This window comes from Alosa sapidissima, chromosome 4, assembly GCF_018492685.1.
Source record: "Alosa sapidissima isolate fAloSap1 chromosome 4, fAloSap1.pri, whole genome shotgun sequence".
Taxonomy (NCBI): Eukaryota; Metazoa; Chordata; class Actinopteri; order Clupeiformes; family Clupeidae; genus Alosa; species Alosa sapidissima.
The window spans coordinates 1,133,668-1,146,950 of record NC_055960.1 but is presented as its reverse complement, the minus strand read 5'-3'; positions in this window follow the sequence as shown (position 1 = coordinate 1,146,950).

Sequence of the window (13,283 nt, the reverse complement as noted above, 5' to 3'; positions counted from 1 at the left end):
CTAGGTTGTTGCTAGGGTATTTGACATGGTTGCTAGGCTGTTGCTAGGATAGTTATGGTGGTTGCTATGTTGGTTGCTTGGGTAATTATGTTGGTTGCTATGTTGGTTGCTAGGTTGTCATTGTGGAAGTGGTTGATAGGTTGTTGCTAGGATACTTGAGGTTGTTGCTATGCTGTTGTTAGGTTAGTTGCTGTGGTTGCTATGCTGGTTGCTAGGTTGGTTGTTAGGTTTTAACTGTGAAAATGGTTGCCAGGCTAATGTTAGGGTACTTGAGGTTGTTGCTAGGTTGTTGCTAGGGTGTCCATGGTGGCTACTATCAGAAATAAATGAGTTACTATAGAGTGTCCCAGTGACTTCCGTTTTACTTCCGCTACAAGGGACCTATCTTTCAAAAAAATATGAACGGGAGTTAATGGAGAGATAACAATTATTTTTTGGTCCAGTTTGAATTGTGCCACGAATTTCACATATGATGTGTGTGAATTTAAAAGATAATTTTTCACGTCAAGAAAGTACTGTTGTTCGATAGACTTCAAAAGTTATCTTGGTTTTGTGCAAATCCGCTCAATGGACTACATCTCTCGTCTCGAACGATGTACGTCACCAACATAATTAACGATAAGATTAGCTGTTATGCTAGTTAACGGTTGCATCTTGCTGCCTGCTATGTCACTTATCAGTGTACAGTCTATGGACGAATACAACTTACCTGATGTGTTTAATCCTCTGACTCATGGTATTTTCATCGGCAAGGAAAGCCCAATTAAGACCTGTTGCTGGTATGCTTGTACAATCTAGTGTGTCTGTGAATGAGCTAACGTCACTAGCGCGACTAATGGGTTTGTAGTCGTTGGAATTACGATCTTTCACAATGTTGTAATTCAATAGTTACGAAACAAACTGCAAATGTCTTTACATGAAAATTTGTCTTCAAAATTGACAAACATCATATGGGTGATTCAAGGCACAAGTCAACCGGGACCAGAAAATAATTTCTTTTTCGCCTTAGACTGGCGTTCAAACTTTTTTGAAAGATAGGTCCCATGAAGGCAAATGGAAGTGGCGTCACTGGGACAGTCTATAGTGGTATGCTAGTATAATTATGTTGGTTGCTATGAAAACTGATATAGATGCGTAATTGCAATGGTTGCTAGGTAGGTGGTGGTTTAATATAGTAGGCTGGAGGCATAGTCAATGATAACTGACAGTTAATGGAACAATTAAAAAGTTGAGTAGTTTAAATTGTTAAATTATTTAATGGTCAATTATTGTAGTGAGGACTTTTATTTTGAAACAGTGGTGGGCAGAGGAAGCAGTGGAACAGGAATAAATCCTGAGAAACTGACAGTTGGTGCAGGTGGCCTGGCCACCTGGCCTAGGATTCTAATTGCTTAATGGCCCAATTGTGATGTCATCAGCCCAATGTTAAGTCTATGGGGATATTTGGGGGCCAAGCAGCGAAGCTGCGAAGCCCCATTGTGTTTCTATGATTTCTTACTATTATTATTGGGGGCCAAGCAGCGAAGCTGCGAAGGCACCCATTGTGTTTCTATTTGGGGGCCAAGCAGCGAAGCTGCGAAGGCACCCATTGTTTTTCTATTTGTTCTTATTATTATTGGGGGCCAAGCAGCGAAGCTGCGAAGGCACCCATTGTGTTTCTAGCTTTTCCTATTATTATTACACATCTTTCCTCTGCCATTGAAGTCTATGGCAGCCCATAGAACCGTCTGGTGAAAAGTTGTGAAATTTGGCACACTAATTAGGCTGCGGCCCAGAATTAATTTCACCAAGTTTCGAGTCCGCACCACGAGCGCTCTAGCGCCACCAACAGGGCAAATTTGGACATGCGTTCATGCATGTAACTTCTGACCCGTTGGCCCGATTTTGAAAAATGAGGTACCATTGGAATCCTTGGACCAGGCCGAGTTCAACGCACCCTATGACGTCATTTTCCGCCATGATGGATTTTCCGCCATATTGGATTTTAGTGAAAGTGAAACTAATTTTTCACAGGTCACAAATTTTGTCCGATCGTCACCAAACTTGACATACATGATCTTCAGACCAAGCCTAACAAAAGTTGTGGTGTTTTGTCTTCGGAACTTAAACCGTTCACCCGTAATATCCAATTGAAACTTGCGGCGAAGCCGCCAAACAGGAAGTGAGCTCATATCTCAGCAACCCATTCATCTATCATAACCAAACTAAGTACATGGACTCAGGACCCAATCAGGGGGACGCTCAAGAAATTTGGTGACCTTTGACCTCTAGGGGGCGCTGTAATTAAGAAACATGCCTTTTGGCCTGTAGCAGCAGTTGTGCTTAGAATTAAAACACACTAGTGGTGTCTGGTACTACTGTTGAAGGTCCTTAGGTCAACCCAAGCCAACTTGTGATGTCATCGTAATTGATTCGGCCGCCATATTGAATTTAATCAAAAACACGTACAAGTTTTCGCAGGTCACAAATTTCATCTGTTCTTCACCAAAATTGGTAGAGACCATCTTCAGACCATGCCTGATGAGTGCATTGCTTTCTGGAACAATTGACAGAAGCATTGACCTGTACCAGCCAATCGAAATTTGCGGCGAAGCCGCCAAACAGGAAGTGATTTCATATCTCAGCAACGCTTTCATGTATCAAAACCAAATTTAGTACATGTACCTCAGACCCCATCGGGAGGACGCTCAAGAAATTTGGTGACATTTGACCACTAGGGGGCACCGTAATTGACAAAAATGCATTTTGGCCAGTAGTTGCTGATGCCCATTATTTTGCAATGGAAGTCAATGGCAGCCCATAGAACCGTCTGGTAAAAAGTTATACAATTTTGCACACTAATTGGGGACAGTCCAATAATTCATTTCACCAAGTTTCATGCCGGCACCTCAAGCGCTCTAGCGCCACCAACAGGCCAATGTTGGACTTGTGTTTACGGACGTAACTTTTGACCTGTTGACTCGAATGGCAAAATGAGGTATCATTGGAATCCTTGGGCCAAGCCGAGTTCAACACACCCTATGACGTCAATTGTTGACCTCTATGTTTAAATCACAGCAAGTGTGATCATCTCTCAGTCAATCTTTTATTTTTTATGTGAAACTGATGACAGCAAGTTCCATCTAGTTCATTCTAATGCGTGCGTGCAAGGGTGGGACGGGGTGGGCTGGCTGGGGGAGGGGGCGGCGACACTCAGCCCTGGTTCAGCCCCACAAAATCAGTTATGTTTTGATGTGAAACTTGACCTGGTAACTCAGCCAATCTTGGGTTGTATGGCATGGAACTTGCTGTGACTGCTTAAGGCTATATGTCTGATGCAACGGCATTGACTTACATGGCAAATCTGGCCTGCTGATCTCTCTGCTTGGCCCCCTCATTGCTGCTTGCAGCTATATTTATTATTATTATTATTATTATTATTATTATTCCGCCATTAAAGTCAATGGCAGCCCATAGAACCGTCTGGTGAAAAGTTGTGAAATTTGGCACACTGATTAGGGACAGTCCCATGATTAATGTCACCAAGTTTCATGATGGCACCTCAAGCACTCTAGCGCCACCAACAGGCCAAAGTTGGACTTGCGTTCACGCACGTAACTTTTGACCCGTATGGCCGATTGTCAAAAATGAGGCATCGTTGGAATCCTTGGACCAAGCCGAGTTCAACGCAGCCTATGACGTCAATTTCCGCCATGATGGATTTTCCGCCATATTGGATTTCATCAAAAACACTAATAAGTCTTCACAGGTCACAAATTTGGTCCAATCGACACCAAACTTCACAGATATCATCTACAGTCCATGCCCCATTAATGTATTGCTTTTTGTATTCAGAACTAAAACCGCTCGCGCGTTACAGCCAATCGAAGTTTGCGGCGAAGCCGCCAAACAGGAAGTGAGCTCATATCTCAGCAACCCATTCATCTATCATAACCAAACTTAGTACATGGACTCAGGACCCAATCAGGGGGACGCTCAAGAAATATGGTGACCTTTGACCTCTAGGGGGCGCTGTAATTGAGAAACAGGCCTTTTGGCCTGTAGCTGCTGTTGTGCTTAGAATTAAAACGCACTACTGGTGTCTGGTAATACTGTTGGAGGTCCTTAGGCCGTCCCAAGCCAATTTGTGATGTCATCGTAATTGATTCGGCCGCCATATTGGATTTAATCAAAAACACGTAAAAATTTTCGCAGGTCACAAATTTCAGTGGATCCTCACCAAAATTGGCAGAGATCATCTTCAGACCATGCCTTATCAGTGCATTGCTTTCTGGAACAATTGACAGAAGCATTCGGCTGTAACAGCCAATCGAAATTTGCGGCGAAGCCGCCAAACAGGAAGTGAGCTCATATCTCAGCAACCCTTGCATGTATCAAAGCCAAACTGGGTGCATAGACTCAGGACCCAATCAGGGGGACACTCAATAAATCTGGTGACCTTTGACCTCTAGGGGGCGCTGTAATTAAGAAACATGCCTTTTGGCCTGTAGCTGCTGTTGTGTTTGGAATTAAAATGCACTAGTGGTGTCTGGTAATACTGTTGGAGGTCCTTAGGCCGACCCAAGCGAATTTGTGATGTCATAGTAATTGATTCGGCCGCCATATTGGATTTAATCAAAAACACGTACAAGTTTTCACAGGTCACAAATTTCAGCGGATTCTCACCAAAATTGGCAGAGACCATCTTCAGACCATTCCTTATCAGTGCATTGCTTTCTGGAACAATTGGCAAAAGCATTCGCTTGTAACAGTCAATCAAAATTGGTGGCGAAGCCGCCAAACAGGAAGTGAGCTCATATCTCAACAACCCTGCCATGTATCATAACCAAACTTACTATATGGATTCATGACCCCATTAGGAGGACACTCAAAAATTTTGGTGACCTTTGACCTGTAGGAGGTGCTGCAATTAGCAATATTGCATTTTCATGTGTAGTTGCTGATGTGTTTTATCAATCTTTTATTTTTTGATGTGAAACTGATGACATCATGTTCCATCCAGTTAATTCTAATGCGTGCGTGCAAGGGCATGGCAGGACGGGGTGGGACGGGCTGGGGTGATTAGGTGGGGGGGCTGGCTGGCGGAGGCGTGGCAATACTCAGCCCTGTTTCAGCCCTGTTGATCGCGGGTGTCTGCTGAGTTCTATCTTGTCGCCGTAGCTACTCCGGCCTATTCTGCTTGGCCCCCTCATTGCTGCTTGCAGCTCTATTTGTTCTTATTATTATTATTATTCCGCCATTGAAGTCAATGGCAGCCCATAGAACCGTCTGGTGAAAAGTTGTGAAATTTGGCACACTGATTAGGGACAGTCCCATGTTTAATGTCACCAAGTTTCATGATGGCACCTCAAGCGCTCTAGCGCCACCAACAGGCCAAAGTTGGACGTGCGTTCACGCACGTAACTTTTGACCCGTATGGCCGATTGTCAAAAATGAGGTATCGTTGGAATGCTTGGACCAAGCAGAGTTCAACGCACCCTATGACGTCATTTTCCGCCATGATGGATTTTCCGCCATATTGGATTTTAGTGAAAATGAAACTAATTCTTCACAGGTCACAAATTTTGTCCGATCGAGACCAAACTTCACAGATATCATCTACAGACCATGCCTCATTAATGCATTGCTTTTTGTCTTCGGAACTAAAACCGTTCGCGCGTAACAGCCAATCGAAATTTGCGGTGAAGCCGCCAAACAGGAAGTGAGCTCATATCTCAGCAACCCATTGATCTATCATAACCAAACTTATTCCATGGACTCAGGACCCAATCAGGGGGACGCTCAAGAAATCTGGTGACCTTTGACCTCTAGGGGGCGCTGTAATTAAGAAACATGCCTTTTGGCCTGTAGCAGCAGTTGTGCTTAGAATTGAAACCCACTAGTGGTGTCTGGTACTACTGTTGAAGGTCCTTAGGCCGACCCAAGCAAACTTGTGATGTCATCGAAATTGATTCGGCCGCCATATTGGATTAAATCAAAAACACATAAAAGTTTTGGCAGGTCACAAATTTCATCTGTTCCTCACCAAAATTGGCAGAGACCATCTTCAGACCATGCCTGATGAGTGCATTGCTTTCTGGAACAATTGACAGAAGCTTTGGCCTGTACCAGCCAATCAAAATTTGCGGCGAAGCCGCCAAACAGGAAGTGATTTCATATCTCAGCAACGCTTTCATGTATCAAAACCAAACTTAGTACATGTACCTCAGACCACATCGGGAGGACGCTCAAGAAATTTGGTGACATTTGACCTCTAGGGGGCTCCGTAATTGACAAAAATGCATTTTGGCCAGTAGTTGCTGATGCACATTATTTTGCAATGGAAGTCAATGGCAGCCCATAGAACCGTCTGGTGAAAAGTTGTGAAGTTTGGCACACTGATTAGGGACAGTCCCATGATTAATGTCACCAAGTTTCATGATGGCACCTAGAGCACTCTAGCGCCACCAACAGGCCAAAGTTGGACGTGCGTACACGCACGTAACTTTTGACCCGTATGGCCGATTGTCAAAAATGAGGTATCGTTGGAATCCTTGGACCAAGCCGAGTTCAAAGCACCCTATGACGTTATTTTCCGCCATGATGGATTTTCCGCCATTTTGGATTTAATCAAAAACACTAAAAAGTTTTCACAGGTCACAAATTTTGTCTAATCGACACCAAACCTGACACACATGATCTTCAGAACAAGCCTCACAAAAGATACTCCTTTTCATCTTCAGAACTAAAACCGTTTGCCCGTAACAGCCAATCAAATTTGTGGCGAAGCCGCCAAACAGGAAGTGAGCTCATATCTCAGCAACCAATTAATCTATCATAACCAAACTTTGTACGTGGACTCAGGACCCAATCAGGGGGACGCTCAAGAAATCTGGTGACCTTTGACCTCTAGGGGGCGCTGTAATTTAGAAACATGCCTTTTGGCCTGTAGCTGCTGTCGTGCTTAGAATTAAAACACACTAGTGGTGTCTGGTAATACTGTTGGAGGTCCTTAGGCCGACCCAAGCCAACTTGTGATGTCATCATAATTGATTCGGCAGCAATATTGGATTTAATCAAAAACACGTACAAGTTTTTGCAAGTCACAAATTTTAGCGGATCCTCACCAAAATTGACAGAGACCATCTTCAGCCCATGCCTTATCAGGGCATTGCTTTCTGGAACAATTGACCGAAGCATTCGGCTGTAACATCTAATCGAAATTTGCGGCGAAGCCGCCAAACAGGAAGTGAGCTCATATCTCAGCAACCCTGCCATGTATCATAACCAAACTTACTACAAAGGTTCATGACCCCATTAGGAGGACGCTCAAAAAATGTGTTGACCTTTGACCTGTTTTGGGTGCTGCAATTAGCAATATTGCATTTTGATCTGTAGTTGCGATGTGTTTTATCGATCATTTATTTTTGGATGTGAAACAGATGACAACATATTCCATCCAGTTCATTCTAATGCGTGCGTGGTAGGGCGGGGCGGGACGGGACGGGGTGGGACGGGTAGGGGTGAATAGGTGGGGGGGCTGGCTGGCGGAGGCGGTGGCAATACTCAGCCCTGTTTCAGCCCTACAAAATCAGTTATGTTTGATGTGACACTTGTTGAAAGTGTTGATAGCGACTGTCTGCTGAGTTCTATCTTGTCGCCGTGGCTACTCCGGCCTATACTGCTTGGCCCCCTCATTGCTGCTTGCAGCTATATTTGGGGGCCAAGCAGCGAAGCTGCGAAGGCACCCATTGTGTTTCTATTTGTTCTTATTATTATTGGGGGCCAAGCAGCGAAGCTGCGAGGCAACCATTGTGTTTCTATTTGTTCTTATTGGGGGCCAAGCAGCGAAGCTGCGAAGGCACCCATTGTGTTTCTATGATTTCTTATTATTATTATTTAACATCTTTCCTCTGCCATTGAAGTCTATGGCAGCCCATAGAACCGTCTGGTAAAAAGTTGTGAAATTTGGCACACTGATTGGGGATAGTACATTGATTAATTTCACCAAGTTTCATGTCGGCACCTCGAGGGCTCTAGCGCCACCAACAGGCCAAAGTTTGACGTGCGTTCACGCACGTAACTTTTGACCTGTTGACCCGATTTTGAAAAATGAGGTATCGTTGGAATCCTTGGACCAAGCCGAGTTCAACGCACCCTATGACGTCATTTTCCGCCATGATGGATTTTCCGCCATATTGGATTTTAGTGAAAGTGAAACTAAAACTTCACAGGTCACAAATTTTGTCCGATCGTCACCAAACTTGACACACATGCTCTTCAGACCAAGCCGCACAAAAGTTATCACTTTTCGTCTTCGGAACTCAAACCGTTTGACCGTAACAGCCAATCGAAATATGCGGCGAAGCCGCCAAACAGGAAGTGAGCTCATATCTCAGCAACCCATTCATCTATCATAACCAAACTTAGTACATGGACTCAGGACCCAATCAGGGGGACGCTCAAAAAATCTGGTGACCTTTGACCTCTAGGGGGCGCTGTAATTAAGAAACATGCCTTTTGACCTGTAGCTGCTGTTTTGCTTAGAATTAAAATGCACTAGTGGTGTCTGGTAATACTGTTGGAGGTCCTTAGGCCGACCCAAGCCGACTTGTGATGTCATCGTAATTGATTCGGCCGCCATATTGGATTTAATCAAAAACACGTACACGTTTTTGCAGGTCACAAATTTCAGCGGATCCTCAGCAAAATTGGCAGAGACCATCAACAGACCATGCCTGATGAGTGTATTGCTTTCTGGAACAATTGACAGAAGCATTGACCTGTACCAGCCAATCGAAATTTGCGGCGAAGCCACCAAACAGGAAGTGATTTCATATCTCAGCAACGCTTTCATGTATCAAAACCAAATTTAGTACATGTACCTCAGACCCCATCGGGAGGACGCTCAAGAAATTTGGTGACATTTGACCTCTAGGGGGCACCGTGATTGACAAAAATGCATTTTGGCCAGTAGTTGCTGATGCGCATTATTTTGCAATGGAAGTCAATGGCAGCCCATAGAACCGTCTGGTAAAAAGTTATAAAATTTTGCACACTAATTGGGGACAGTCCAATAATTCATTTCACCAAGTTTCATACCGGCACCTTGAGCGCTCTAGCGCCACCAACAGGCCAAAGTTGGACTTGCGTTCACGCACTTAACTTTTGACCCGTTGATCCGATTGTCAAAAATTAGGTATTGTTAGAATCCTTGGACCAAGCCGAGTTCAACGCATCCTATGACGTCAATTTCCGCCATGATGGATTTTCCGCCATTTTGGATTTCATCAAAAACACTAAAAAGTCTTCAAAGGTCACAAATTTTGTCCGATCGACACCAAATCTGACACACTTGATCTTCAGACCAAGCCTCACAAAAGTTATTCATTTTCGTCTTCGGAACTCAAACCGTTCGCCCGTAACAGCCAATCGAAATATGCGGCGAAGCAGCCAAACAGGAAGTGAGCTCATATCTCAGTAACCCTTGCATGTATCAAAGCCAATCTTGGTGCATGGACTCAGGACTCAATCAGGGGGACGCTCAAGAAATCTGGTGACCTTTGACCTCTAGGGGGCGCTGTAATTAAGAAACATGCCTTTTGGCCTGTAGCTGCTGTTGTGCTTAGAATTAAAACACACTAGTGGTGTCTGGTAATACTGTTGGAGGTCCTTAGGCCGACCCAGGCCAACTTGTGATGTCATCGTAATTGATTCGGCCGCCATATTAGATTTAATCAAAAACACGTACGAATTTTCGCAGGTCACAAATTTCAGTGGATCCTCACCAAAATTGGCACAGAACATCTTCAGACCATGCCTTATCAGTGCATCGCTTTTTGGAACGATTGACAGTAGCATTCGGCTGTAACAGCCAATCGAAACTTGCGGCGAAGCCGCCAAACAGGAAGTGAGCTCATATCTCAGCAACCCTGCCATGTATCATCACCAAACTTACTACATATATTCATGACCCCATTAGGAGGACGCTCAAGAAATTTGGTGACCTTTGACCTGTAGGGGGTGCTGCAATTAGCAATGTTGCATTTTGATCTGTAGTTGCGATGTGTTTTATCGATCTTTTATTTTTGGATGTGAAACAGATGACAACATTTTCCATCCAGTCATTCTAATGCGTGCGTGGTAGGGCGGGGCGGGACGGGGTGGGATGGGCAGGGGTGATTAGGTGGAGGGGCTGGCTGGCGGAGGCGGTGGCAGTACTCAGCCCTGTTTCAGCCCTACAAAATCAGTTATGTTTGATGTGACACTTGTTGAAAGTGTTGATCGCGAGTGTCTGCTGAGTTCTATCTTGTCGCCGTGGCTACTCCGGCCTATACTGCTTGGCCCCCTCATTGCTGCTTGCAGCTATCTTTATTATTATTATTCCTCTGCCATTGAAGTCAATGGCAGCCCATAGAACCGTCTGGCAAAAAGTTCTGAAATTTGGCACAGTGATTGGAGACAGTCCAATGATTAATTTCACCAAGTTTCATGTCGGCACCTCTAGCGCTCTAGCGCCACCAACAGGCCAAAGTTGGACTTGCGTTCATGCACGTAACTTCTGACCCGTTGACCCGATTGTCAAAAATGAGGTATCGCTGGAATCCTTGGACCAAGCTGAGTTCAACGCACCCTATGACGTCAATTTCCGCCATGATGGATTTTCCGCCATTTTGGATTTCATCAAAAACACTAAAAAGTCTTCACAGGTCACAAATTTTGTCCGATCGACACCAAACCTGACACACTTCATCTTCAGACCAAGCCTCACAAAAGTTATTCCTTTTCGTCTTCGGAACTCAAACCGTTCGCCCGTAACAGCCAATCGAAATATGCGGCGAAGCCGCCAAACAGGAAGTGAGCTCATATCTCAGCAACCCAATCATCTATCATAACCAAACTTAGTACATGGACTCAGGACCCAATCAGGGGGACGCTCAAGAAATCTGGTGACCTTTGACCTCTAGGGGGCGCTATAATTAAGAAACATGCCTTTTGGCCTGTAGCTGCTGTTGTGCTTAGAATTAAAACGCACTACTGGTGTCTGTTAATACTGTTGGAGGTCCTTAGGCCGACCCAAGCCAATTTGTGATGTCATCATAACTGATTCGGCCGCCATATTGGATTTAATCAAAAACACATAAAAATTTTCGCAGGTCACAAATTTCAGCGGATCCTCGCCAACATTGGCAGAGATCATCTTCAGACCATGCCTTATCAGTGCTTTGCTTTCTGCAACAATTGCCAGAAGCATTCGGCTGTAACAGCCAATCGAAACTTGCGGCGAAGCCGCCAAACAGGAAGTGAGCTCATATCTCAGCAACCCTTGCATGTATCAAAGCCAAACTTGGTGCATGGACTCAGGACCCAATCAGGGGGACGCTCAAGAAATCTGGTGACCTTTGACCTCAAGGGGGCGCTGTAATTAAGAAACATGCCTTTTGGCCTGTAGCTGCTGTTGTGCTTAGAATTAAAATGCAATAGTGGTGTCTGTTAATACTGTTGGAGGTCCTTAGGCCGATCCAGGCCAACTTGTGATGTCATCTTAATTGATTCGGCCGCCCTATTGGATTTAATCAAAAACATCAAAAAGTTTTCACAGGTCGCAAATTTCATCTAATTTTCACCACCATTGGCACAGATCATCTTCAGACCATAACCTATGAATATCTTGCTCTCTTGAACAATTGACAAAAGCATTCGCCCGTAACCGCCAATCGAAATTGGTGGCGAAGCCGCCAAACAGGAAGTGAGCTCATATCTCAGCAACCCTGCCATGTATCATAACCAAACTTACTACATATATTCATGACCCCATTAGGAGGACGCTCAAAAACTTTGGTGACCTTTGACCTGTAGGGGGTGCTGCAATTAGCAATGTTGCATTTTGATCTGTAGTTGCGATGTGTTTTATCGATCTTTTATTTTTGGATGTGAAACAGATGACAACATATTCCATCCAGTCATTCTAATGCGTGCGTGGTAGGGCGGGGCGGGACGGGGTGGGACGGGCAGGGGTGATTAGGTGGGGGGGCTGGCTGGCGGAGGCGGTGGCAGTACTCAGCCCTGTTTCAGCCCTACAAAATAAGTTATGTTTGATGTGACACTTGTTGAAAGTGTTGATCGCGACTGTCTGCTGAGTTCTATCTTGTCGCCGTGGCTACTCCGGCCTATACTGCTTGGCCCCCTCATTGCTGCTTGCAGCTATATTTGGGGGCCAAGCAGCGAAGCTGCGAAGGCACCCATTGTTATTGTTAGTTTTCTTATTATTATTATTCCTCTGCCATTGAAGTCTATGGCAGCCCATAGAACCGTCTGGTGAAAAGTTGTGAAATTTGGCACACTAATTAGGCTGCGTCCCAGAATTAATTTCACCAAGTTTCGAGTCCGCACCACGAGCGCTCTAGCGCCACCAACAGGCCAAAGTTGGACGTGCGTTCACGCACGTAACTTTTGAACTGTTGATCCGATTTTGAAAAATCAGGTACCGTTGGAATCCTTGGACCAAGCCGAGTTCAACGCACCCTATGACGTCATTTTCCGCCATGATGGATTTTCCGCCATATTGGATTTTAGTGAAAGTGAAACTAATTTTTCACAGGTCACAAATTTTGTCCGATCGTCACCAATCTTGACATACATGATCTTCAGACCAAGCCTAACAAAAGTTGTGGTGTTTTGTCTTCGGAACTAAAACCGTTCGTGCGTAACAGCCAATCGAAATTTGCGGCGAAGCCACCAAACAGGAAGTGAGCTCATATCTCAGCAACCCATTGATCTATCATAACCAAACTTAGTCCATGGACTCGGGACCCAATCAGGGGGACGCTCAACAAATTTGGTGACCTTTGACCTCTAGGGGGCGCTGTAATTAAGAAACATGCCTTTTGGCCTGTAGCAGTAGTTGTGCTTAGAATTGAAACCCACTAGTGGTGTCTGCTACTACTGTTGAAGGTCCTTAGGCCGACCCAAGCCAACTTGTGATGTCATCGTAATTGATTCGGCCGCCATATTGAATTTAATCAAAAACACGTACAAGTTTTCGCAGGTCACAAATTTCATCTGTTCTTCACCAAAATTGGTAGAGACCATCTTCAGACCATGCCTGATGAGTGCATTGCTTTCTGGAACAATTGACAGAAGCTTTGGCCTGTACCAGCCAATCAAAATTTGCGGCGAAGCCGCCAAACAGGAAGTGATTTCATATCTCAGCAACGCTTTCATGTATCAAAACCAAACTTAGTACATGTACCTCAGACCACATCGGGAGGACGCTCAAGAAATTTGGTGACATTTGACCTCTA